This window comes from Equus quagga, chromosome 2, assembly GCF_021613505.1.
Source record: "Equus quagga isolate Etosha38 chromosome 2, UCLA_HA_Equagga_1.0, whole genome shotgun sequence".
Lineage (NCBI taxonomy): Eukaryota > Metazoa > Chordata > Mammalia > Perissodactyla > Equidae > Equus > Equus quagga.
This window is the reverse complement of record NC_060268.1, coordinates 77,947,284-77,974,924: the sequence shown is the minus strand read 5'-3', so window position 1 is coordinate 77,974,924 and position 27,641 is coordinate 77,947,284. Positions and strand designations below refer to the sequence as shown.

The 27,641-nt window shown below is 48.4% G+C and overlaps 1 protein-coding gene across 3 annotated transcripts in view; it reads right to left on the bottom strand.

Moving 5' to 3' along the window:
* Positions 1-27,641, bottom strand: part of APBA2 (amyloid beta precursor protein binding family A member 2) — a 233,727-nt gene that overhangs the window by 205,270 nt on the left and 816 nt on the right. The gene's annotated exons all lie outside the window — the stretch shown is intronic.

Here is a 27,641-nt window from a genome sequence, read left to right as displayed (position 1 = left end):
TGGCAACAAAAAGTCTTTAAAATAATTTAACATCAAGCCATTTAATAGAACTCAAAATAGCTCAGGCAAATATACTATTAGAGGGAATGGATATGAAATGAAAAATTCAAACAGATATAGCTATATAAGTAAGATTGAAAGAGAAAACAAATCACTTCATAGCTACATAGGATTTCCAAAGATGATGAAATCTCTTCTAAAACAATATGTTCCAACTTCCCACTAATCCAAATTACTCTAGTGACGTCTGGCTTCAGCAGCTCGCTGCAAATATGCAGCCTCATTATTTTCCTTGGAATGGCAATAACAAGAAAGTGTCTATTTCCATCCTTCCGTGACTAAAGCTACCGTGAATCTGTGATCTGCACCGTTACAGCTCCCTTCTGATGAGAATCAGACACTTCCAGACGGGCTCACGACAGTTGAGGGGACTGTCCACAGGCCGCACTGTGAGGGTGAGCGAGGGGATCATTGCAGCAGCTACCTTTTGTTTTTTTTAAGTGTGAAACATTTCTGAACAGCTTGAACAAGATGTATTTCAATTTAAAAGCTCTATTAAAGAAAGAAAAAGAATCCACACACAGCCCCAGACAGAATAAGTGAATATCATTAGCCCCAAAACTGTAAATGAGATGAGGGGAAGTGCACTGAATTAAACACCCCCCTACCCGCACCCCCGACCATTGCATAGAGGCCACAGGTCTGAGCATCTTATCTTGGCCAAGCAGGCCGGCAAGCAAGCCACTGCCACACGGTCCTGTGTAAGCCCCAAATGCCAGCATCGCACTATCTTACTTGTTCAGGGGATGCAAAGTGGTCCAGCACTGGTGGCTGTGCTCTTTCTTCCCGACAAGACCTAATTGCCGTTGTCCTTCTCTGGGATCCAGTCTCTCTGGATAAAGAGTGGGAAGGCAGCCAACAGAACCCAAACTGTTCACTCACAGGCTCCTTCCTCACATATCAGACCTCAGTGCACCATAGTTACCAAATAAAAAATGCAGAACCCATGGACAGAGAAGCTTCTGTTTCAGAAGGTCTTTATATGAAGTCAAAATTAAAATCACTTCTTATGGTTCTTTTTTTCTCTTTGGTGAGGAAGATTTGCCCTGAATTAACATCTGTTGCCAATCTTCCTCTTTTTCTGCCAACATCCATGCCAATCTTCCTCTATTTTGTATGTGGGATGCCTCCACAGCATGGCTGACGAGTAGAGTAGGTCTGCACCCAGGATCCAAACCTGTGAACCCTGGCCGCTGAGGCAGAGCACACCGAACCCAACCACTCGGCTACAGGGCTGGCCCCTTACGGTTTTTTTTTTTAACACAATTAATCAAGTTTCTTATTGCAAAAACTAGAAGACATTTAACATTTATAACCAGAAACATTGTTTCTTATTGAAAAATCAGAAAATGTAAGTTATTCATTTAGTGATCCTCCTTTTTAGAAAAGAATCACATTTATGAAATTGAGATGCTCCCCAAAAATCAAGACTTATGATCCCTGAAACTCTAAATATTTGAATTTCTAAATAATTTCTTATCAAGCCTACTTAATAGAATGCAAACTATCTCAAGCAGATACACAATTAGATGGAACTGATATGAAGTTAAACTTTGAAATAAACAGCTATATAAGGAAATGAAGAGAAAAACTGCTTCATTGCTATATAACTTTTCTAGAGATGATGTTCTTGAACTGATATGAAGCTAAAATTTCAAATAGATGCAGCTATATAAGAAAAATGAAGAGGAAAATCACTTCATTGCTCTATAGCATTGCCAGAGATGATGTTCTTGATACTAGCCATGGTTTCGACGCCTATAACGGCAAATCATTGTGGTGCAATGGGACAAGCGCTACTAGAGAAGAATGGCGGGAACACACAATATTGAAGGAGAAGAACAAAGCTGGAGAACTGACACTACCTGACTTCAAGACACACTATAAAGCTACAATAATCAAGATAGTGTGGTAACGGCAAAAGAACAGACAAATAGATCAATGGAACAGAACAGAAAGCCCAGAAATACACCGAAATAATAATAATCAACCGACCTTTGACAAAGAAGCAAAGGCAATACAATGGAGAAAAGATAAATCTTTTCAACAAATGGTGCTCGAACAACTGGACATCCACATGCAAAAAAAAGAATCCAGACAGACTTCACATCCTTCACAAAAACTAACTCAAAATGGATCACAGATCTAAATGTCAAACACAAAACTATAAAACCCAAACCGGAAAAGAAGTGAAACTCTCGCAGTTTGCAGATGACATGATTCTATATATAGAAAATCCTAAAGAAACCATCAGAAAACTATTAGAAATAATCAACAACTACAGCAAAGTTGTTACAAAAATCAGTTGCATTTCTATACACTAACAACGAACTAAGAGAAAGAGAAGTCAAGCGTACAATCCCATTTACAATCACAAAAACAAGAATAAAATATCTAGGAATAAACTTAACCAAAGAAGTGAAAGACCTATACACTGAAAACTATAAGACATTATTGAAAGAAATCGAAGAAGACATAAAGAAATGGAAAGATATTCCATGCTCATGGGTTGGAAAAATAAACATAGTTAAAATGTCCACACTATTGAAAGCAATCTACAGATTCAATGCAATCCCAAACAGAACCCCAATGACATTCTTCACAGAAGTTTAACAAAGCATCCTAAAATTTATATGGAACAACAAAAGACCTCGAATAGCCAAAGTAATCCTGAGAAAAAAGAACAAAGCTGTAGGCATCACAATACCTGACTTCAAAATATACTACAAAGCTACAGTAATCAAAACAGCATGGTACTCGCACAAAAACAGACACACAGACCACTGGAACAGAACTGAAAGCCCAGACATAAACCCACACATCATGGACAGTTAATCTTCAACAAAGGAGCTAAGAATATACACAATAGAGAAAGGAAAGTCTCTTCCATAAATGGTGCTGGGAAAACTGGACAGCCACATGCAAAAGAATGAAAGTAGACCATTATCTTTCGCCATACACAAAAATTAACTCAAAATAGATTAAAGACTTGAACGTAAGACCTGAAATCGTAAAACTCCTAGAAGAAAATATAGACAGCACACTATTTTTTTTTTTAAAGATTGGCCCTGAGCTAACATCTGTTGCCAATCTTTTTTTTTTTCCTTCTTCTCCCCAAAGCCCCCCAGTTCATAGATGTATATTCTAGTTGTAGGTCCTTCTAGTTCTGCCACGTGGGATGCCATCTCATGTGGCTTGATGAGCAGTTCTAGGTGCATGCCCAGAATCCGAACCAGCAAAACCATGGGCCACCAAAGCAGAACATGCGAACTTAACCACTTGGCCACGTGGCTGGCCCCAGGCAGTATGCTATTTGACATTGGTCTTAGCAGCATCTTTTCGAAACCATGTCTACTCGGGCAAAGGAAACAAAAGAAAAAATTAACAAATGGGACTACATCAGACTAAAAACCTTCTGCAAGATAAAGGAAACCATGAAAGAACTGAAAGATAACCCACCAACTGGGAGAAAATATTTGCAAATCGTATATCTGAGAAGGGGTTAATTTCCAAAATATATAAAGAACCCATACAACTCAATAACAACAAAACAAACAAACCAATCCAAAAATTAAAAGTTTCTGCTCTGTGAAAGACACAGCCAAGAAAATGAAAAGACAAGCCACAGACAGGGAAAAAATATTTGCAAAAGACATATCTGGCTGTTATTCAAAATATACAAAGAATTATTAAAATGCAACAATAAGAAAATAAATCTGATTATAAAATTGGCCAAAGACTTAAACATGAACAGACACTTCACCAAAAATGATATACAGATGGGCAAAAAGCATGTGAAAACATGCTCCACATCGAATGTCATCAGGGCAATGCAAGTTAAAACAAGAGCAAGACACCACTACACACCTATTAGAAAGGCCAAAATCCAGAACACTGACAACACCAAATGCTGACAAGAATGTGGAGCAACAGGAATCTCATTCATTGCTGGTGGGAATGCAAAATGGCACAGCCATTTTGGAAGACAGTTTGGCAGTTTCTTACAAAACTAAATATACTACTCTTACCAGCAATCACACTTTTTGGTATTTTATCTGAAGAAGTTAAAAACTTATGTCCAGACAAAAACCTGCATGTGGATGTTTATAGCAGCTTTATTCATAATTGCCAAACCTGGAAGTAACTAAGATGTCCTTCGGTAGGTGAATGGATAAATAAACTGTGGTACACCCAGACAAAAGAATATCATTCAGTGCTAAAAAGAAATGAGCTATCAAGACATGCAAAGACATGGAGGAACCTTAAATGCATATTACCAAGTGCAAGATTCCAGTTACATGTATGATTCCAATTCTATGGCATTCTGGGAAAGACAAAGCTGCGGAGACAGGAAAAAGATCACGGGTTGCCAGGAGTCATTGGGTGTGTGTGTGAAGCTGGGGGAGATGAATAGGTGGAAGACAGAAGATTTTTAGGGTAGTGAAACTACTCTGTATGACTGTATGACACTATGATGGTGGATACATGTCATCATTCATTTGCCCAAACCCCCAGGAGGTACAACACCAAGAGGGACCCCTAGTGTAAACTAGGGACTTTGTGTGATTAGGATGTATCAACAGAGGTTCACCAACTGAATAAATGTACCACTCTGGTGAGGGAAGTTGATAATGGAAGAGACTGTGCATGCATGGGGGCAGGGGGGTATGTGGGAAATCTTTTGTACCTTCTGCTCAATTTTGCTGTAAACCTAAAACAGCTCAAAAATAGTCTATTAAAAAAAAAGACAGTGGGAACTCTCTTTCCCAACTCAGCAAGGTGGTGTGATGTAGAGGCTTGAAGCACTGTCCAGGTACCCTGAATTCAAAACCCGTTCACCAGCCCCCACCAAGGATAAGAAACACCTCAATCCTCACTCCTCTGACACAAGACATTGAAGGGTGCTGTTAAGACGCAAGTCCCATCTGGCTGGGCAGTACTTTAATTTATTGCCCATCATTAAGGTTTCAGCAGGAATTACTGTGCTAGATACTATTATCCCACTAATTCCTGAGCACTTCTCATTTCCTGCCTGTGCTACTGGACACCCTATGCCATGGCTGCCATCACTTCCTACCCACCTGAGGACAGACAGCTCAGACTCAGCCTGACCAGGTAATAGACAGATCAGTCAGTCAGTGATTGTTGCAAGGCCCTAAAGAAACGAGATGATTCTTGCACTCAGACTAAATAATCAAATGTCAAAAGGGCTTGTAATGAAAAGCCACATTCCCTGATCCAGACTTCCCCAGGCCACTGCCAATCCTTTTCATCATTTCTGATTTTAATTCTTCTAGTGGCTATTTCCACCACTCTAAATAATGTTTTTTAAACTCTATTTCTGGATATACTATTAAGTCCAGATAATACTTATTGTCATCTTCATATAAGAGGTGACACCTGCAAGACCGCCCAGGCTCTTGTGCAGCTGACCACGATCTCAACAGCTACTGCAGCACACACAGTGGGAGTCGCCAGCCCTACCAAGAGCTCTGGGAGGAACACATCCTTCTGAGAAGCTGCCACCCAGTTCTGGGAACAGAGACACGTCCTTTGGATGGCCTGTGACCACGAAGCCTTCAGGATGAACACAGGCTTTTTTCTCCAAGGACAAAACTTACTTTTTAAAAACTTTTTAAAGTGCTGGATATGAGGTTACAGTAACTTCGCCTGTCCCTGCCGCTGTTCGAAGGGAGGAGCTGACTCCTGTTCCCATTTGCATTGTCTGTACTCAGCACCAGGCTCGCACGCCCATGGAGATTCTCCAGGAGGATTCTCACTCATGCAGGAATGAGCAAGCCCCACTCCAGCTGGCCTACTTCCACTGACGCTCTGTTAGAGGCCACAGAGGACGTGAGCAGCCGAGACCACATTCTCGCTTGCTGCTTTGGTTTTTTCTGCTACATGAGGTATTCTTGACGTCTGATGGATGAATGGATAAACAAACTGTGGTTATACATGCAAAGGATTATTAGCCTTAAAAAGGAAGGAAATTCTAAATATATAAGGAACTCATATAACTAAACAAAAAATAATAATAACCCATTATAAAAATGGGCAAAGGATCTGAATAGACATTTTTCCAAAGAAGTGAACCACAAGGAGGGGCTCAGATGTTCATTCACTCTAGAACATTTGATGAGCCGGCGGCAGGGAGAGGCAGTGAGCACCACGTCAATGATGAGACAGAAGCATACTCTTTCGAGCACCCATCCCAGAGCTCCAACATCTATTAAAGCGAGCAGCTTGAAAACCCAGAATGGCCAGGCCCTGCCAGGCTCTTGGGGACCTGAGCTTCCATCCTGCCTGGGTTCCTGCCTGTCTCCTCATCCTGGTCAACATCTCCAGCCATCATGGAATCCCATGAACTCTGCTCTGCCTTGTGTCTGCTGAAGACCGACAGCAAAGCAACTCTGCTCTAAATACAAATTCTGGACAAAATGCAGCAAAATAAAAGCCACAGGAGTTGGACCCAGGGTCCCTCGTTTGCCCTCCCCTCCTGGGCTGTGGCTACTCTGTCAGACCATGCACACAGGTGGCCTGGGATACAGGCCAGGATCCACCCAGGCCACCGTCGGGGCAGAACTGTGAAGCAAGCTTTGGCTACACATTTTCCATTAAACGAAAGAAAAATGGGCTATCGTGAACAGTCATACGAATGCAGTGAAATGCTGTCACAGTCCACTCATTCGAAATAAAACCCATCCCATTAGGAACACTGTAATTGCAGCCCATTTCCAACATCCGTACTGTATAAGGCCGATTGTCAGAAGATAAGGGTTTAAAATTGAAAATCAAAGAGCTATTTCCCAGAGATCCCTAGGAAATGAGGCATACAAGAGCAGATATTAAACCCACCCACATAAAGAGCTGCCCCCAACCCACACCAAGAATCCTAAAAGTTACTTTACAGATGTCACATTTTCAAGCAAGACACAATTATGGAAGTCAGTCCTTCATAGCGCTGCACTGGTTGAGTTACTAGACTTTAACACCACCACCTCCCCGGTCCAGAGGTGCCTGACAAAGCTAATCCACCATCATGAAAAGCCACCTGCCCCTTTTTCATCATTTAGAACACAAATTCCAGAACCTGTCCCAAACTGGAAGGAAAGACTGAAATGTAAGAGAACTTATGCCCAGCTAACCAGGGAAATACACCCTTCTCAAATAATGGAGACCCACCAACCCTGGGGTCACACATCACATACCATGCTCACCCACCCAGGGACCCGGGACTTGCGATCTCCCATGTCCTGAGAGCCACCTCCAGTCCATGGTGGACTTGCTGTTCCTACTCCTGGCCATTCCTCTAACCAGAGTTTCTGGGTACCACAGGAAAGAGTGGATTTTCTTGCTAGGTGCTCTTCCGCTAGGTTAGGACATGGCTGGCCTAGTTCTGCCTCCATCAGCTCTGAAGACTGCATGGAAAACCATGCAGCCTCCTCCCACTGGGCACCCTCCTGTGAGCGGAGGAAATGGGCCTGAACGAGGCCAGAAATGGGCGTCTAGGGGATGGAACATGGAATGGATTCCTGGTAGATGGGATAATAAAAAACGAAAACACCATATCTCAAGCCTACACATCCAGGCTTCTGGCCTCCTGGGCCTGGATTACCCATCTGGGAAGTCTCAGACCCCAGACTCGGCCACCACCAGAGCAGCACGGGGTCAGGCCACACTGGCCTATAGACCAGTCACAGCACCCCTTAGCCCCTAAAGTGCCAAGCACTGGCATGACCATCCTAAAGGTGCTAGGTGGCCGGTACATCTCATAACAGGAGAAAATAATGTCCATCATCCCAAACATGTTATTAACAAGTATTGATAGCTATAATACCCAAAACAAAGATTCTACATGAAAATGAGGAAAAATAATGCAAAAACTCAATGACCTGCAGAATACCTTAAGAATCTAAACTCACAAAAGCAACTCCCTACCACTTGTCAGAAGGGAACACCAAGAACTCACAGCGACCTGCAGCCTCTGGAGGATGCAACACACTAAGTCCAAGGCTACAGAGTAAATGAGGAGAAACAATGTTTCTGTTTAATGGCTCCATGGGGATTCAGTGAGATGAGGAGATGCCGGGCTGGGGTTCTCCTCAGCCCCTCTTCTCCCCACCTGACTCAGTTCCTAAGGGTGGCCCCAGGTGACCAGCAACACAGATTCCAGGGTCTGCCCTAGGGCCATGGGGTCCTGGTGGGAATCTGGAGGCACAGGCAGCATCTCCTGGCACAGTCGGAAGGGGGTCTTCTTACCTTAGTTAGGCTAGCCAAGCCCCACACTCCCTTGCTGGGGGCCACCTCACTGGAGCCCCCAAGCCTCTGACTCGCCTGTGTGGCCCAAACCACCTGCAGAGGAAAGCTTCGAGAACCAAGGCTACATCCTATGCTCCCCTCTCCCACCTCCCTCTGCCCTCGACCCGTGTCCCCATAGGGCCACCACTATTGCCTGGGGGGCCCACCAGTCAGGGAGAGGAACAGACACCAGGCTGGCATGAGAGTCCCTGACATCCTCACTCCCACACCTGCCACCACCTGAGGACACCTGTCCCTCAGGAGGAGAGGCTCTGAGCCCCCTGCTGGAGGGCCAAGCAGCAGAACGAGCCCCACACGCAGATGGCCTGCGGGAGCACTGGTGGGACACTGTCCCACCTGAAGAAGCTGCTCACAAGACCCCTCTCCTCCAAACCTCCCTGCCACACAGGGAAAAACCCACTTCTGTCCACTACCCAGCCCTCACGACAGGGTGGGGCAACTGGCCTGAGGGGCTGTGAGCCACCCGGGCCCCACGAAAGGGCCAACCCACTGACATGAAGCAGAGGGGCTGTCCTGAGGGGGCCACGAGACCCCAGGGGCTCACACCTGAGTAATCAAGACCCCCCCTCCAACAGTGAGCCAGCAGCAAAAAGGCATATATCAGGAAGGAAAGGTCAACACTGGCAAATGATCCCACAATTAGAAAATCCAAGAGAAAGAACTAACAAACAATTGAAATCAACAGAGAGATTAAAACAAGGGGGCAGACAGGCTAGATATTGAGAAGCCCACAGCCTTTCAGTATACCAGCCACAACCAGCTAGGAAACAGGCCAGAGGAGGGGATAACCCCAATGACAACAGCAACAGGAGCCATGAAACACCTTGAAATAAATCTAACAGTAAATGTACCAAACATATACGAACAAAGCAATAAAACACTAGTGAAGGAGGTCAAAGGCCTTCTAAAGGAATGGAAATATCCAAAGAAGAAGAAATAGAAAGATGTCTCTTCTCCCCCAAATAAGCCTCTGGAGCCATCCCAATCAAAATCCCAATCAGACTTTGGGATGAATTTAGCTTATTCTGAAGTTTATCCAGTCAAAGAAATACATGAGAAAGGTTAGGGGAAAATGGAAAAAGGAGAATAATGAAGAGGTAATGGCCCTTTATGATAAAGTGTAACAGTAATTTAAACAGCAGATGTTGGCACAAAAATACACCAATAAATTAGAACAGAGAGTCCAGAAACACGGGAGAAACAATCCAGGGCAGAGCAGCAACTTCATATAAGACAAACACGGTGTCTCAAAACAAAGATAGAGATGGGTTATTAATAAATAATGTTGGAAAAGTGAAAGTTCATGTAAAAATTTTCATCTCCAGCTCACACCATATCTAAAAATAAATTCCAGATGAATAAAAGATATTATGCAAATGCAGAAAATTCTGAATTATCAATATTAGAAGAAAACAGAGAGAGAGAGAGAGAGAGAGAGAGGAGGGTGTTTATATAAACTTAGGGTAGGGAAGTCCCTTCTCTAACTAAGGTACAAAATTCCAGAGCTTTAAAAGAAAAGCTTGATAGATTTGACAACATAAAAATTCCACATTTTTGCACCATCAGAGATGGCTTTAAACGAGGTTGAAGGATGCCAGACATTGGGAGGAAATGTCTGCAATATGATAGCAAACAGGAAATAACCCTCCTGTTCTAAGAACGCCTATAAATCAGCACGGAAAAGACGAACAAGTCAATGGAAAAACAGGCAAAGATACAAAAAGAAAATGAGAAGAAATTCAAATTATTATTAAGCACATGAGAAGAAGCTTGCTTTCGTTCACAATATCAAATAAATGCTACCTCTATACCCAGATGACTGGGGGAAACAAAAGGCTGATCATGTCCAGAGAGTGGACGTTGATGAGGATGTGGGGAAACAGCTGTCCCACACAACCAGCATCATTTAAAACGGTCACAGCCTCTCCAGAGAGGAACTGGGCACTATCTATTCATGCTAGAATTGCTCGAACCATGTGGTCCAGCAAGCCTGCCTCTGGAACCTACGCTACAAAGACATCCCACACACGTGCAAGGATTTACCTGTGAGAGTCTACATTCCAGCACTATTCGTGAGCGTGGACAATGAGAGCAACCTGAAATTCATCAAAAAGTAAATAGTCAAACATGCAAATGTTACAAAGACTCGTGTTACTGGGCACAACTGACAAGGAACAATGTCTAAGACATCTTGCTGGGGGGGAGACCTAATCAAAAATTATATTGCTAATGTGATCACATTTTGTTGAAAAAAATATTAAAAATAATACATATGTATGTATTCGTGTAAAATTTAAGTAAAATATTCCTCTAAACAAGAAAAAACTGAAGGAATCTGCACCAAACTGTTAACAACGGTTGTCTTTGCAGGCGGTGAATGAGGGCAGGCGGTGAATGAGGGCAGGCGGTAAATGAGGGCAGGAGGTGAAGTTTGGGGCTTTCATTTTCTACATCATGCATTTCTTTCTGTAAAGTTCGAATCTTTATAATGAAGGCATATTAACTTTATCACCAGAAAAATTTTAAGTAAAAAATCTCCTCATGCAAAACCAAAGCCAAAGGAATTCTGGATCTAAGTATGTCAGATGCCTGCCCCGTCAATGAGGCCTGGGTCCTTCTCAACCCTAAACTCTGCTGCCAGCAAAATGGCTCTCTCCTCCTCTAGAGATACAACAGAATTGTTAGAAGGCAATATTTTAAGAACAGTGATGTCGTACCTATTTATTTTAATTATTAGCTCTTTTACCATTAGATAATGAAAGAATACATGTGAACTCCGCATCCCAGCAGACAGTATATACCCAAAAAAGGAGCAAAAGCACTCTTGTATTTCACCCCATTCTTTTGATGTCTTTCAGAATCTTCAGGTAAAGGTGTAAGGAATGTTTACTCTTATTTACAAACAATGCTGTTGACCTGAGAGAGGGGAACTGTGGCAGAAAACAGTGGGCCCCTGGGGCTGCCCCGCAGTGGGTGGGGGAGTACTGCCCGGCAGACTTTGATGGGGCAACTTCTGGTTTGTAAGACTCTCAGGTTTTTGTGGGGGGTTTTTTGAGGAAGATTAGCCCTGAGCTAACATCTACTGCCCATCCTCCTCTTTTTGCTGAGGAAGACTGGCCCTGAGCTAACATCCATGCCCATCTTCCTCTACTTTATATGGGGGACACCTGCCACAGCATGGCTTGCCAAGCAGTGTGTAGGTCCACGGCCAGGATCCGAACTGGCATACCCCAGGCCACAGAAGTGGGACGTGCAAACTTAACCACTGCACTATTGGGCCTGCCTCGACTCTCAGGTATTTTGGGGGTTTTTTTTTTGTGAGGAAGATTGGCCCTGAGCTAACATCTGTTGCCAATCTCCCTCTTTTTGCTTGAGGAAGATTGTCGCTGAGCTAACATCTGTGCCAATCTTCCTCTATTTTATGTGGGACACCACCACAGTGCGGCCTGGTGAGCAGAGCTACATCCACACCGGGGATCTCAACCTGCAAACCCTGGGACTCCGAAGCAGAGCGCACAAACAACCATTATGCCACCAGGCCGGTCCCCTGTAAGACTGTTTGGAGAATGAGACTAAATAGTACTTTAAAATTCATTACCACAAGGTTCCCACAAAAATTTGCTTCCATGCATAGAAAATAGTCCATTTTTCTAAGAAATTGCTTAAAAGTCCAGTTTTGGGGAATTGATGTAGATTGTTCTATTTTAGGTTCTTCAACCAAAGGAAATTTAAAAATTCTTCCTTCCAGTTCAACAGAGCGAATCCATGAATCTATTCCTTCTGTGAAAGGAGGACAAGATCCTTCTGGGGCCGCAGAATTGAGCAGCTTTTCCTTGGATTCTCAGGGCAGCCAATAGCTTCAGGAGGACAGGACACCAGGCCAAGTGTCCCACGGAGGCAACCAGCCATCTGACTCAACACGCACTGGAGCAGTCCCAGGTGGCTCAGGAAGAGAGGGCTTGGCGTCCATCCATTTGCCAAATCACCAGAAAGACAATATATTTTTTAAACAAATAACAGCCCATGAGCCCAGGGTTCAGGTCCCAGGCCCATCAGGTCAGTGCCCAAGCACCCCCAGCATCAGGGGGGGCAACCAGGAAAGGGACGTCTCCCTGGAAGAAATGTTATCCCACCTGAGTCATCAGTCCCACTCTGACTGGCCTGTGTGTCACTGGGAAGTCTCTGAAACTCTCCACAGGCTCCATAAAAGTTCTTGGTTTTCTCTCAAAACACCACAAGCAAACCCTGGAAGATGGGCCATAGGGAGCCCATGTGCTGCGTGGCACTAGAGGGCCAGCTAGAATGCTATTTGCTAGACTGCTGCTCAGTGGTGTACCATCAAATGGGGGGTGCGTGGAGGGGGAGACGGCCAGAAAGGAGGGAGGGAAGGAAGAAGCCCCCTCCCTCTCACACTGTCAGTGGGCCATGACACCTTTCTGGAGGTCAACCTGAAGCCTTTACACTTGGCCCAGCAATTCTACTTCTGGAAATTTACCATACAAAAAGAATCATGGGTATTGCAAAACAACGAAAAAAAACCAGAAGAGCTACAAGGATATTTATTACAGCCTTGTTCACAGCAGAAAAGCATTTTAAACAAGTCCAGTGTCCACGCCTGGGGCCTGGGTCAATGAATGATACACAAACTCCTATCGCTGGTGTGGAAGGAAATCCCCACACCCCTGGAGAGGCTCCTGACACCCAGGCGAGGAGAAGCATGTGGGCAGCTGTGCGTGCGCCCAAGCCCCAGGAAGAAACCAAGTGAAAGCGGTCCCTGGCAGGAGAAGTCAGGCATTTCAAAGTCTTTTTGCTGATCTCTGTTTTCTAATACAATGAATTTATAGACAGGGAATAACTAAAAATAAAGGTTTTAAAACAAAGCATTCTCTCTTGCCAAAAACTGCTTTAATGCTAAACTATTGAGTTGAACTATATGAAATTGCTTATATTCGACCACTTCTGACTTAACAAAAATAGCAGTTTCATATGGTTCAACCTGATTTTGTCATAAAGTCCAGATGAGTTGTAGGATCCGTGAGTAGGAATCATTTCCTCTAAGTTGCTAGGGGACACATGAGGGGCTGTGACTTGCACAGGGTCCCCTGCAATGCAGGTCTTCCATCTTCCAAGCAGGCACCCTTTCCACCGCCAGTCCCACCACAGGGCATCGCCTGTCCCATACCAACTGTCTCCCACGTGCCAGCTCCCACGGTGACGCGTCATCTCATCCGTGACTCACGCCATCTTGCAAAACGGGTGTCGTCGCCGGCTGCAGGTGGAGCAGCTGGAAGATGCTCCGGTCACCACCCAGCTGCTTCGGGGAGCAGGCTGGGCCCCAGGCAGACTGGTCCACTCCATAACCACAGCTGTCCTTGTGGCTGCACCCATTACAGGACAGCAGGGATCCTGACTGGGCTTCTCCCTGCCCCATGTGGGGTTTTTTTTTTTCACTCCTTTTCACTGCATCCTGTGTCTCCTCCAAAAATACAGGAGGTGATGCTTCTGTAAGTTGAGGAAGATGAAATTACCCAAAACCAGGGTTCAGCTGCCAGTCAGGCCTCTGTTCCCGTGTCCCCGCCAGGCTGCCCTTCCTGTGGGAATAAAGCTGTTCCCACCATGTCCTCAGCATTGGCCCTGGCCATAAATCTGCAGTGGCAGCCCCAGCCCACGCAGATGCTTAGCTCTCTTTTGCCCCTGGCTAAACCATCCACCGCACACACCAGCTTTGGTCCATGTTGCCTATTGTGACCAATGTTACCCTCCTAAAAAATGGCCACTGGTCACTAACTATAAGTGACCCAGGGGCTGCTGAGGGGAGGTGGCATCTCAGGACACCAACACTTGGCACGCTTTCCTTCCCTAGTGCACCAAAGAAGTAAGCAGAGGCCCAGGGCGCTGCTGTCCGGATTCGTCAGACCAAGAAAACCCAATCGCATGCCCACAACTTCACTGGCTGGGCTCATCTCACCGGGGGACAGCCACCAGCACACGGGCAGACTGCATCAGAGAAACAGGTTATTTTCAAGCACTCAGAAATTTGGGGCATAAAAAAATATATTCCAAACTCTAAACTGAATCTTCCCCCAGTTTTTGTGTAAACAGTAAAGGGGGACCAACAGGAATGACAAAGGCAAGGGTCTGGGGCTGGATGAGGGGTGAGAGAGAGGGCCAGAGCGGAGATCACTCTGCCAGGAGACGCAGGGTGATGGGACTCAAACTGCTCTCCAATCTTTTAATAGACTTCACTTTTTAGAACAGTTTTAGACTTATAGAAAAATTGGGCAGATAGTACAGAATTCCCACATACCCCCCACAGCCGGTTTCCCCTATCATTAACATCTTATATTAATGTCATACATTTGTTAACAGTTAATGAACCGAGATCAATGCATCACTGTCAACTAAAGTCTACTCTTTATTGATATTTCCTAGTTTTTACCCAAGGTCCTTTTCTGTTCCAGGATCCCATCTGGGACATCACGATACAGTTAGTCGTCCCGTCTCCTCAGGCTCCTCTTGGCTGTGATAGATTCTTGGCTTTCGATGAAACTACTGATGCATCAGCTTTAAGGAGTATCGGTCAAGTAGTTTATAGCATGTCCCTCTGTTGGGATTTAACTGCTGTTTTCCTTATGACTGTACTGAAGTTATGGGTTTTGGGGAGAAAGACCACAGATGTGATGCACCATTTCCATGGTATCATATCGGGCTCGTACTATCAACATGACTTCTCACTGCCGCTGCAGACCTTGATGCCTGGCCGAGGCAGCGTCTGTCCAGTCTCTCCGTCAAGTTCCTCTGTCTCCCCTTTCCATATTATGCCCTTTGGAAGGACATCACCAGGTAGAGCCCACACTTGAGAAGCGGAGAGTTATGCCCCTGCTCACCACCCTCCAACTTTTCATTAGTCACCATCTGCAGAGACCACCTCATTCAGGAGTGAATCTCTTCTCGGCTGCCCACCTTGCAGGAGCACCATTTGGCCCTTTATTCCTATCTCCATTGACAACAACAGACCCTCCCAACAGACACACAAATCAAAAGCTGCCTGAGGGCAGGGTTCAGTCTCCACATTGTTTCCTGTGTGTGTACCAGAACCTAGCACAATGCTTTGCACACTGCACACACTGAAATGCTCACTCCTGAGCTGTCCCAGTGTGACCACGGTGGCCAGGCTGCTGGAAGCATCCCTCACCCCAGACCCCAGCCTCCACCTATGCAGGCACACCCCCCGGATCTCCGTCTGATCTTCACGCCATGCTGATGAAGCCACCATTCTAACCCAGCACCAGGACAGGGCCAAGAGTCCACCAGAGTGGACCCAGGGACACAAACAGAAAGTCTGAGGCCACAGAGTGACTCCTGTCACGCATCACCTCCCTGCCTCCTTTGCATCTCTGTGGAGCAACCGTGGCAAAGACCACTGGAGCAGGCTGTGTTGTGTAATCTAGTCTCTATTTCAGATGGCACGGACCATGTGTTGAGGATCTCAGACGCTATGACCACGCATGCACATCTCCAGCTAGCGTCTGCCGGCACCACGGCACTGCTCATTGTGAGTTCACATACACGAGCTGCACCCACAGTGCCCAGCACACAGAACACCCTGAGAACACAGAAGTCCTGGTACAAAATCCTCTGACAGGCTGCAGTGCAAAATGGTTTCCACAAAGGCCTAAGCCTTGGAATTCACGGCCACAGTGGAACTTACTCAAGCAAACGTGTGACCTGTGAAGCCAAGCTGGTCACCATGTGGACAGTGGATGGACAGAGTCGCAAAGCACAGCAGGAGGAGGACCCAAGTGGAGTCAGGAGGGATGAGCGGGAGCTCACAGGTGGAAGGGGCAGGGAAGGCGTGCCAGGGAGAGACATGGGCAAAGACAGCAGGGACCCCTGGGGACCTCAGCATGATGTGCAAGGTGGCCTGGAGAGTGCGTGGGCAGGTGACAGCCTGGAACCTCCACCCACAATTTCTGGGCTTACCCAAAGGAGATGTTTAGACACATTTCCCTCCACTCTCTTCTTAAAGCTCTTTGGTTTCCCACTCAACTGAAACCACGTAGTGTGTGACCCTCAAACGCTCTAAGCTGTCTGTGTCTGGTTTTCTTTAAGAGCCCAGCTCCTTTTATGTGCAGGAAAAAAAACTCATTTCATCTAGATAACTTATCCATATCAATAACGTGTGTATAGATCCTAGCATCCTACTTGGGTTTATGTACTCTGATTTCATTTAGAAAATATAGTTTGTATCTAAATATTAATAAGCACTCGCTGGAATGGCAAGATTTAATCATCTCACATTAAATTAAATGTAATTTTGATTTTGATATTATTGTTCCAGTAATAAAATAAGCCATGAGCCAGTCAACTGAAAGTTCTCCTTGAAAATTCCAAGATGATGTGCTTCTTTTTTTTTCACTTTTCATTGAAGTATATATACTGAAAAGTTTCATATCATAAATAGGAACTCACCCATGCAAATCAACACCCAGATCAAGAAATGGGACGTTGTCAGCACCTCCAGAAGCCCTGTCCCTGTGCCCTGCCGTGCCTCCTCTAATCACCTTCTCCCAAGGGCAGCCTGCCTTCCAGTCCCACAGAGGACAGCTGCCTCTCGCCTGCCTATCAATCATGCATCAGTCCTATCAAGGGAATCATGCAGTAGGGCCACTAGTGTCTGGGCTTTTCACTCAACATTATATGGCAAGATTCATCATACTACTGCTCCCACTGGTGGCGTGTCCATTCTCAGCTTGCTGTATGGTAGCCCATGTGTGAGTAAACCTCAGTATGTTGAGCCAGGCTGCTGCTGACAGACATCCAGTTGTTTGCAGACTGGCAATGACAACCACACTGCTATGGACACTCCCATGCATGCCTCTCGATGGCTGCATTAGCTTCCTGTGGCAGCTGTAACAAATCACCACAAAGCTGGGTGGTGGCTTAAAACAACACACATTTATTCTCTCACAGTTCTGGAGACTGAAGGTTAGAAACCAGTACCATTGGGCTGAAATCAAGGAGGCGGCAGGGCCGTGCTCCTCCTGGAGGCTGTAGGGGAGAAGCCGTTCCTCTCTCTTCCAGGGGCTGTGGGCGTTCCTCGACTTGTGGCCACACCACTCCAATCTCACTCGGCCTCTGTGGCCGCCCTGCCTTCTCCTCCGTGTCAATCTCCCTCTGCTTCTCTCTCAGAAGGACTCTTGTGATGGCATTTAGGGCCCACCCAGATAATCCAGGATACTCTCCTCATCTCCATATCCTTAATCACATCTGCAAAAACTTTACCACAGAAGGCAACATTCACAGGCTCCAGGAATGAGGCCCTGACAGCTGCAGGGGCCACCATCCAACCCACTACAGTGGCCACAGGCACACTTTCTCTCAGTTTCGTTCCGAATGGGACTTCTGGTCATGGAGTAACTTTTTAACTTTTTTTTAACTTTAACTGATACTGCAAAACAGCTTCCTGAAGCAGTTGTACAAATTTATACCCCAACCAACAATGAGATTTCCAGTTGCTCCACATCCTTACCAACACCTGCTATTTTCTGCTCTTTTTAATTTTCACCATTCTGGTGGGTGTGTAACAGTATCAAATTGTGATGGTTAATTTTATGCGTCAGTTTGGCCAACCATGGGGTGACTGGATTAAGTATTTATTTTTGGGTGTGTCTGTAATTCCAGATGAGATTAGCATTTGAATCAGTGGACTCAGTCAAGTAGACTGCCCTCCCCATGTGGGTGGGCATCATCCAATCCTTTGATGGCCTGAATAGAAAAGGTGGAAAAAGGAGAAATTAGCCCCTTTATTCTAGCCTCACTGCTTGAGTTGGAACAGCTCATCTCATCTTCTGCCCTTGAACTAAGATTTACACCATGAGCTCCCCAGGGTCTCAGGCCTTCAGACTCGGACTGAATTACCACCAGCTTTCCTGGGCCTACAGCTTGCAGACAGCAGATCATGGGACTTCTCAAGCTCCATAATCATGTGAGCCAATTCCTAGTAATAAAATCTCCGAATATATATAATACACACATGCATGCGCACACACACACACACACATATATATATCCTGTTGGTTCTATTTCTATGGAGAACCCTGACTACTACACACATTTACAATTTATTTTGCACCTCCCTGACAACTAATGGAGTTGAGCACCTTTTCACATATTTTTTGGACCTTTTCTTGATGAAGTGTCATTTGCCTCTTTTTCTATTCAATTGTCTGCCTTTTTCTTGTTAATTATATAGTACGTTATTTTAAGATGAGTAATTTGTTAGAATATATTCCACTAATAGACATATGTGTGGAGGGAGAAAAAGTTTTTGGTGTCAGGGCCTGAGATGTAAGATCCAGTTGTGTCCAACTGATCAGCTGACAGTAACGTCTGGACAATGAACACCCGTAATGGACTCCAGGCCTCTGTCAGCCTGGACAGTTTCCATAAGGAATATGTGTGAGAGCCTGAGGACCACTGTGAGGAACCGGAATGGATGAGACAAAAATCAGCCCCAAATTAATGTATTATGTCTCAGTTTACTTCCTTGAAATCAAAGCTAATTTCACCTCAAGGATGGCCACTGGACAGTAAACTCCAGTTGTATTTCCACAAATACGTGCGGGTTTTACAGAACTCTTCTGACTCAGTAGGCAGCCACTGCTGACCAAGCTGGCTTGGTGAGAGCACACCGCCAGACTAAGGGGCTCCCTCCCGGCTGTGGCTATCACACATGCGCACTGAGAGGCAGCCAGGCCACCAACACAACCACTGATTTCTGCTGTGAATACTGCATATTAAACACACCAGAGTTTGGTTTCTCTAGATCACTATAAAGGAGAAGGAGGATCTGGGACATCAGTCAAAGTGAACCGCAGCATAATATTGGGTGTTTGATGAAAACCATCAGGAGAGCAAGCCCGGCCCTCCTCTCCTGGCAGCACACGATGCCCAGTGCTACACCCTACTCCTCCCTGCCTCATGCAGCCACGTGGCCCATGGCGGCAGAAAGGTCCACACACAGAGATTGCCCCCATCAAACACAGCTTTCTCCAAACAAATCATGACTTCTAATTAGCCCAACAATTAGCAGATCGTTTCCAGTTATGGCATATGAAGGAAGGACTAGACAGCGTCTGAGCCCCATCCCTGCAGGCAGTGACAGAGGCCAGGCCAGCGTCCTCATGGGAGGGAATGGTGCCACCCCACCCTGTGCCAGAGCAAAGAGCAGGCTGACCACATCTCCAAAAAGGAGAGCAACGCGAGAGATGTTTTCTGACCCATCACTACCCAGAGGATGAACAGCCACCATAGCCCATCCAGGCAGGAGCTGTGGGCACCCTGGGGTATCTGGGCCACAGAGAGGAAGCATCCAAATATCCCCTCAGAGCCCCCAGCCCACAGAGGCCTCTGGAACCAGCTTCCTGGCCATGGTGCGCCTCAGTACATCTGACCAGCAGCTGCAGCTCTCGCCTCTCCTCCTCCACGCCCTCTGCCCTCTGCACGGCCAGCGGAGGAGTCAGTCCCCTTCCCAACAGAGGGCCAGAGGGCCAACAGGAGCCTTTGTAACGATGGCCCTGATAAGCCCAGAATGGCCACTTGGTGGGCAGGGTGGCCACAGCAATCTGGCCAAGGCAGCACCGGCCACCACGACCCGTGTCCCTCTTGTCGTTCATGCTCGCTGACAGCTGGAAACTAGGCTTCCCTGTTTCCATGGCCGACCTTCGGAGTCATTCAGCAGAGCCACAGAGGTTAACTCTATGTGAGCAAATTAATAACGTGATTTATGGTTTGTCATGGATTTTGTCGTTCTTGTAGAAGAACAGTGGCAATTTAATCTAGAAAGCCTGTAAATCTCTAAAGGGTAAAATTACACATCCTTGCTAGCGAGGCTGAGACTCGGCAGCAGCAGCTTCCTCCTACATAAGGCAGTGGGGAGGCCAGGCCCGGGAACCCCATCCTTCCTCAGCCGGGAATGGGCTCCCTACGCCCTCCCTGCGCCTCCAGGCGCCCCTCGACTTGCCCCTTTATGTGTCCCTCCCTGCACTTCCCTCCCATGTTCCAACCGCCTATGAAGCTTGGTGATAGAAAACACTCTCCTAGAGAGCGCTGGACAAAGTGTGTGGGCCATCACCCCAACCTGCTTACTCCCAACACACAGCAAGGACTCCTCCAGGGCCACCACGGGCAGCTCAAGCCCCTGATGGTCAGGACCCCTCCCATCTCCAGCTCTGAACTGCCCCCACCCACGCTGAGGCTCTCACACTTTCCAGCCTGTGCTTCTCCAGATAGATCTGGACCCAGAGCCAGAATCGGGCTCTGACGCCATGCCACATTCTCCAGCAGCCCCTCTCCACTCCCTCTCTCCTGACTTCACCCAGCTCTAAACAGGGATCGGGAAAGATGCAACAGAGCAGGTGCTCAGAAAATATCTGCTGAGCGTATGGAGCTCCCAGAAAAGGGGCTCAGGGGTGACTAGAGTAGGGACCCCTGCCCCCAGTGCAAGCACTGCAGATGCCTCACATATCAAAGGACTGAGAGGTGAACAACCAGGTGGGGTGAGAGGCTGCCATTTCAGTGCCTGGCACCCCTCTTCTTCCATTAGATAAACTATCCTATATGATAAATAAAAGGAGCGACACGCACAGAGAGTTAGGGCAGTCCCCAAAGCAAACAGGCAGAAGAACGCTGCCAGATCCAAGGGTCCGCCAAGCAGCTCCCCACATGAAGGTGATGCGAGTCAGTGATGCCTCTGCCTCTGGGGGTGTCACATCAGCTGTAGTGGCACCAGTTATCACTGCTGATTTAGCACAGACCGGCCTGTGATGAGGAAGATAACCATTACTTAATGAAACGCAATTAATTTAAAAGCTGAAATCTGTTAAAGCCCAAAAGAGAGGCACAATCAGGAGTTCTTGGTCGGGAAGGGCTTCTGCTCTCAGTTTCTAACCCAGACAGCAGCACAAAGGTGTCACCCCAAGAACAGAAAGCAGACTGCGTGTCCTTATGTACGCATGTTCCTCCCCAGCACCCGAAGGGCAAAGAAAGGCCACAAGCAGCATCTTCCCAGGACAAGGACACAAAGAAGGGCATATAGGTCAGGCTCAGCCCACTGCTGTTCTTGGAGAAATAGCCACCAGCACAACTAACTCTGGCCTGCCTTAGGGGCTCACGATCCAGCAGTCAGGCCAGGCAGGCTGCGCTGGGACCCATGGCCAGGATCAATTATCCATCAATCAGCCACCAGCTTTCACTGTCACCAGCCAGGACCAGCTAGAGAGCCCAAGCTAGTGCCTGATGTTTGAGGCCTGGCAGGCAAGTTAGGGAGAAACACATACACACACACACCTCCTAACCCCAGTGACTGGCCTTCACCACACTGACTGAGTGCTTTATCATAACAAAATGCTTGCACACATCTTATCTCCTTCCATCGTCACAATAATTCGGTGGCTGGGGAGGAAGGAAGCACAGACCTATGTGTGCCCTTCTCAGGAGTCACCTCCGACCCATGGTGCTGGCTGGCTGGTGGAGGCACAGCCTGGCTTTCTACAGCCTCCAATTCCTAACACAGGCCCCGCTCCACTCCACCCCACCCAAGACAGCTGTCACCAGCTCTGAATAATATGGACAGATGTTAGAGCACATGGCTCACTTATTACACCAAAAGACGGAGACATGTGAACTGTGTTTTATGTGAACAATGCACACACTTGCTGCCAGAGAGACCTGTGAAATCCATCTTCCCTAAATACGTGCGCTCACTCAATGAATGGGGATCCAATTTTCGAAGCTACAGATTTTTCCAAGAAAAGTGATAATCAAACCAATTGGGAAAAACTGTAAACTATGTTTTTTTATTAAGTTAAAGATGCATACAACAGTTCAGAGAAATTCATCCTTAGAACTGCCTTGCTGGGGAATCAATTCCAGGAATGTAAACACTAGAGGGGGGAAGAAATTATATATATGTCTATGTAAAGTATATATCCCAACTGAAAATTCTAAATGCCAATACTGTTCTCCTACTCGTTGACTATTGACTAATTAGAATTTGTTCAGAACAAGGGCTTGAGCATTTCAGAGCTGAGCATCTCTTCGCACAGTTGATTCTAGGAAGCGGAAGTACACAGAATCTGTGTTAGCTCCAAGTGCAAAAAGGAAAACACCTTACAGACCCGCTAACAATGTCAGCTGTCTTCCTGGATGGCAAGCTCCCAAACCCCCTTGCTGTCCCCATGAGGGACATACCCATTACTCTCCAACCACCAACCAGTACTCACGTCCACTGGTCACTAGCTATCAGATTCTCGAGGCACATGTTGAAAATTAACCCCTGTACGTGTCACATGAGTGGTCTTAAGTCCTACTCAGGCCCAGTTTAAAAACACATCTGATGCAAACTGGGCCCAGTGGGAACCAGGAAGAGAATGTGGGCCTTGTGCTCCCTCCAGCACAGGCCCGAAGCCCAGGGCTTCCTGTAGCAGCGGCATGCTCTGTGCTCTCAGCAAGTCACAGCTGCCTGGCCCTCAGCCTCCTTGCTGCCAAGTTAAGACAACAGACCTGCCTCTCGGGCTTGGCAGGCAATTATTTAAAACAGCAAACACGGAGGAATGGAACTCAACATGCAGAAGTGCCTAACAATGTGTGTTTAGTTCAGGTTGGTTCCTCCACCAAAAGCCATCTTCAAATGCTGGAGTGCCTCAGTTTTCAGAAAACTAGAAGATGCAAATATTTCTGCAGTCAGTGGATGCAGAAATCTCACCCACATCTTTTTTCCTTCTTAATTTTGATCCTTCAGACATAAAACAAATGTAGCACCTTACATTAAAACAGCACTTTACAGTATATGAAGCATCTACACTACATTCTCTTACTAGGCTGTAGTTGAAACTTGCACACACGATCCTACAAACCCCCAGTAAAACAGCAGAAACCACAACAGGCCTGAGGCCACACAGGCACCACCCGAAGGAGCACGCCACCCTGGTATCATAATGGTATCTCACATCAGCTCAGTATCATGTCTCACTTGTGCCTCATGAGGACCACGGCAAGAAGTATAACGTGCAGACTGCAGACGCTGAGGACTCCCAAGGCCAGTGACCTGCCCACGGTCCCAGGAACTGGTGGTAGAGTCAGGTTCAAACCCAGCTCTTGTCACTCCAAACCCCATCCTCTTTCCCTACCTTGAGCTGCCTTCCTCCTTATGAAAGCAGCGCACCTCCCCCGGCAAGGCCAGAACACAGGCAGGAGGAATCCAGCGGGGAAGGCTTCGGGAGGGAAGGCTGGCAAACAGGGACAGGCAGAGCAGCCGGGAGCCTTGAGACGCCGGGTCTGACAGAAGGTACAAGACAAGTTTAGAAACATCCAGATGGAGGAGGGCGGGAACCTGGGCAAAGGGTGCCTCACGCCCAGCGCATCTGTATCCCAGGTGACTGCAGGGGTAACGCACAGCTGGCTCTGGCAGCAGGTCAGCCCAACTGCAGACCACCCAAACCACCAAAAAGCCAAAAGGGGATTTCTGTGAAGAACCAGAATGCCCGCTCTTTGGGCCCGACTGCCTTCCCAACCATGTTGGCTTCTGGCCTAGGGGAAACCAACCGGCACTGTATAGCTGCACGGCTCTTTCCTGCCTGCCCACTGAGTGCAAGGTTCTGTGCTAGGTTCTGGGAGGGACTGCAAATGTGAATACAGCTCAGTCCAGCCCTGGGTCTCAGGGAAAGGAGGGGCAGGACGCCAGGCTTGTGCTGAAAGGAAGAACAACGCTCCTGGGATGTCATGCATTCATTCATCTGACAACTAGCAGTGAGGGTCTATGAGGAGCCAGGCACTGTTCTAGCTGCCAGGGATACAGAGGTGAACACACTCTTTACATTGGAGCAGTAAGAGACAGACAATAAACGAACAAGGGATAAATAACAAATTGAATGTTAAGCACTAAGAAGATACATAAAGCACAGTTAACAAGAAAGAAGGAAGTGATGCTAACTTACATAGGGTGGCCAGGGACTGGCACATAAACAGAGGACCAAAGTAAGTGAGGGAGCAAGCCAGGTGGACATCTGGAGGAGGCTCATGCCAGGGAGCAGGAATGACAGGTACAAAGGCCCTGAGGCAGGCATGAGATTCGCAACTTTGAGGATTAGTGGGTAAGATGGAAAGAGCCTACATTCCGATAGGATCATCAGTGATGGACAAAAGGGCTCCAGGCCAAAGCGGCAGGTGGGGACCGGGTGGGGACAACTCAGAGCAAGCCTGGGCGGTGAGCCTCTCTGCCTGGAGAGACCATGGTTGGGAGTGAGGGAGGGAACTTGAGAAAATCAGGCTGAGGGTTGCGGGTATGCAGTGGGCACAGGGGAGCCACTGAGGCCTTCAGCAAGGGACACCAACCTGGCCTGGGCCAACCTTTAACCCCTGGGAAACCTCAGAGCTGGCACAGAAATCCTAATTCACAGCAATAGCACCTCACCAACATGTAGGGTTCCCAAGCAGACGCAGGAAACTCAAGCCCCTCGGAGAGCCCAGCTGCATGACCTTGAGGTCACCGTCCTCCCCAGGCTCCCTCGTGCGTCCAAGAGAGGACAGGGAGAGCGTGGAGGACTGGCTGCAGGAGAGGCGAGAGAAGACAGCGCCCACGACAGCTGACTCAGCCTGTGCCAGCAGGCTGCTCTGAGACACCCGCTGGACCCAGCCCAGGTGGTGGGCGAGGGACTCGGGGAGGGAGAAGGAGCCAGAGACTCCTCCTTGTGGGCACAGGGCCCGACCACCAACCCGGCACCTGGGCCTCCTCCTGGTGAGCAATCATCTCAAACGTGACCTCCGTCGAGGATCAAGCCGCATGACAGTCGGTGCCTCCGTCACTCCCCACCGGTGCCCACACACTCCCAGCCCTCACAGCCACCCGGCCAAGGTCGGGGCTACCGCGGCCCAAGGCTCTAAGGCCAGGCTGCAATGCTGGTTTCTGGCACATGTGCCAGAAGGCCCTGGAGAGCAGCCGGGGATGTGTTCAGGGCCTCTGTGCCCACCTGTCCCTAGCCCTCTCGGACTCCCCTTGACAACAAAGGTTTCTCCAAGACCTCAGACCGCGGCGTCACTGGGGCCCTCACCTGTTGAGCGGCTGGGTCAGATGTGCAGGGCCAAGGACAGGGAGGAGCGCGGAGGAGGAGCTGCGGCCTAGAGGGGCCTGTGCATCCAGGTTCTGCGCCCCCCCCCACCCCCCACAGGCCTCACGGCTGCCCAAACCACACAAAACCCAGCTGATGCCAACCTCCCCATCTGCTGTGCTTTTCCTCTGAGTTCCTCAGTTGTGTCTAGGAAAAGTCAAGGTGTTAGCCCTCCCTCTCAGCTTCCAGGGGTGCGACCGGTGTCTTTTACAATTATCTTTTATTTTTATCTAGCATTTCTTAGCTCAGTTGGCAAACTGGATTATTTATGCACCTCCATTTCACAACCCATCCCCGTCAATTATTCCTGTGAAACTAATATTTTTTTTTTTTTTAAAAAGGGTTAGAAGTTCTCAAGGGATAGTTATGCAAAGAAGTTGAGAAGCCACAGCTCAGGCCTGCGATGCCTGAGAAAGCAAGCAAGGCGGGAGAGAGCAAGAGGCTGACCTATCAGCTTCACCCTCCTGCCAGCGGCCACCCCACTTCTCACGCTCACATGCACGCAGGCACATACACACACAAGCACACCCCCTGCCCCCACCCCAGTGTTCAGCCGAACTTCGCCCAGGTGCAGAAGCTCCGGTGCAGAAGGCCAGGACATGAACGGCAGGCAGTGCGGGATGGGCACGGCCCTGCGCCCTAACAAATGATGAGAGGTCTGGAGAGATAGGCTCCCACAGAAGACCCTCCAGGTGTCCCATCGCTAGAGCCATCACCCAGCTCTGGCTCAGCTCTGGAGACCAGTGCAAGGGCCTCTCAGTCAGTGGTAGTGGTGCCCACTGGGGGAGGCTGCCAGCTCAGCACACTGACCACCAGCAAGCTCCAACTCGTCCACTAATGACACCCTGGACGCCACCCAGAGTCCCAGTAGGTTCCATGTCTGTGTCGTCCTCTGCCCAGGAGACCCTCTCCAGCCAAGGCTGTGGATGGAGGCAGCGGGGACAACCACCCTGGAGTGAGGGCACAGGGCAGGGCACCCTAGCAGCTCTAGGCTGGGAAACCAGCCCGTGTCCCCTGTAGGGTGGACACTGCCCACGAGACAGAGAGAAGCTCCCCCCACCTCACTTCACCAGAGGGACCGCTTACCCAGAGGCTTGAGAAAGGGGCTGCCACGGGCTCTGGGCACGTGCAGAGCACCTCAAATGTGTGTCTCAGGAAGAGTTGTCCCGCTTCCACCCTCGAAGCCTTCAGGTCTTTATTTCTAAAACCACTGCTCTTTCTCAAAGAAAGAGAGAGAGGGAGAAAATTCCCAGAAAGGGAGACAGAAGTTGAAGAGGCCACCGACAGCTGAGCCCACAGGATGAAGTGCCCAAAGGAGATGTCCGATTTGGGGTACTTCACCGTCCCCTTGGTCCTTTATGAGTTCTCTGAACCGCAGATTTGAGTCTGGCCCCTCTCAGGCCGCATCTGAAGAGATCCGAAAAAAACTAGTCTTTCTTCTGCAAGTAAATAGTAAGTTAAGCAGGCTCCATCTCTGCCTCCGCTCTCAGCGAGGCGCGGGCAGGGCGGCGCGGGCCCAGGGCAAGTTCGCCCCCAGCTCTGGCACCCGGAGGCCCTCCGCCACCGCCCGGCCGCGGCGCGAAGCCCAGCTTGGGGAGCGGGGGGCGCGCGGTTCGCCTTGACCATCAGCGGCCCAATCCCGGCAGCAGCCTGCCAGGCTGTGCCCGCCGCGGGGAAGGGGCCGCGCCAAGGGGCTGGTCTGCGCTGCGCCCCCAGCCCCGCGCCGGCGCCCAGGGGAACCGGGGAGTGGAATTTTTAATTGAGGAGTTTCTCCCTCCGGGCCTCATTATAAAGGGAAAAGGGAGGGGGCGACGATCGGGGCTCAGCTTCCCAGGAGGCTGGAACGCCAGAAGCGACCCCAAACTCGGGAGTTGCCGCCTGGCACGAGGACTTGGTGCCAGCGCTGAGCGGGGCGGCGGAAGGCACTAGCGGCCCGGCCAGCCCGGAGGGACTGGAGCGCGCAGCCACCGCGGGCCAGCGCCCCTTGTCCGCGCGGGGTCGCCCCTCGCCGCCGCGCCCCCCGCCCGGGATGCGCGTGCCGCCGGCTCGGCCCCACCGCAGCCTCCCGCCGGTCGACGGGGACGCCGGTCT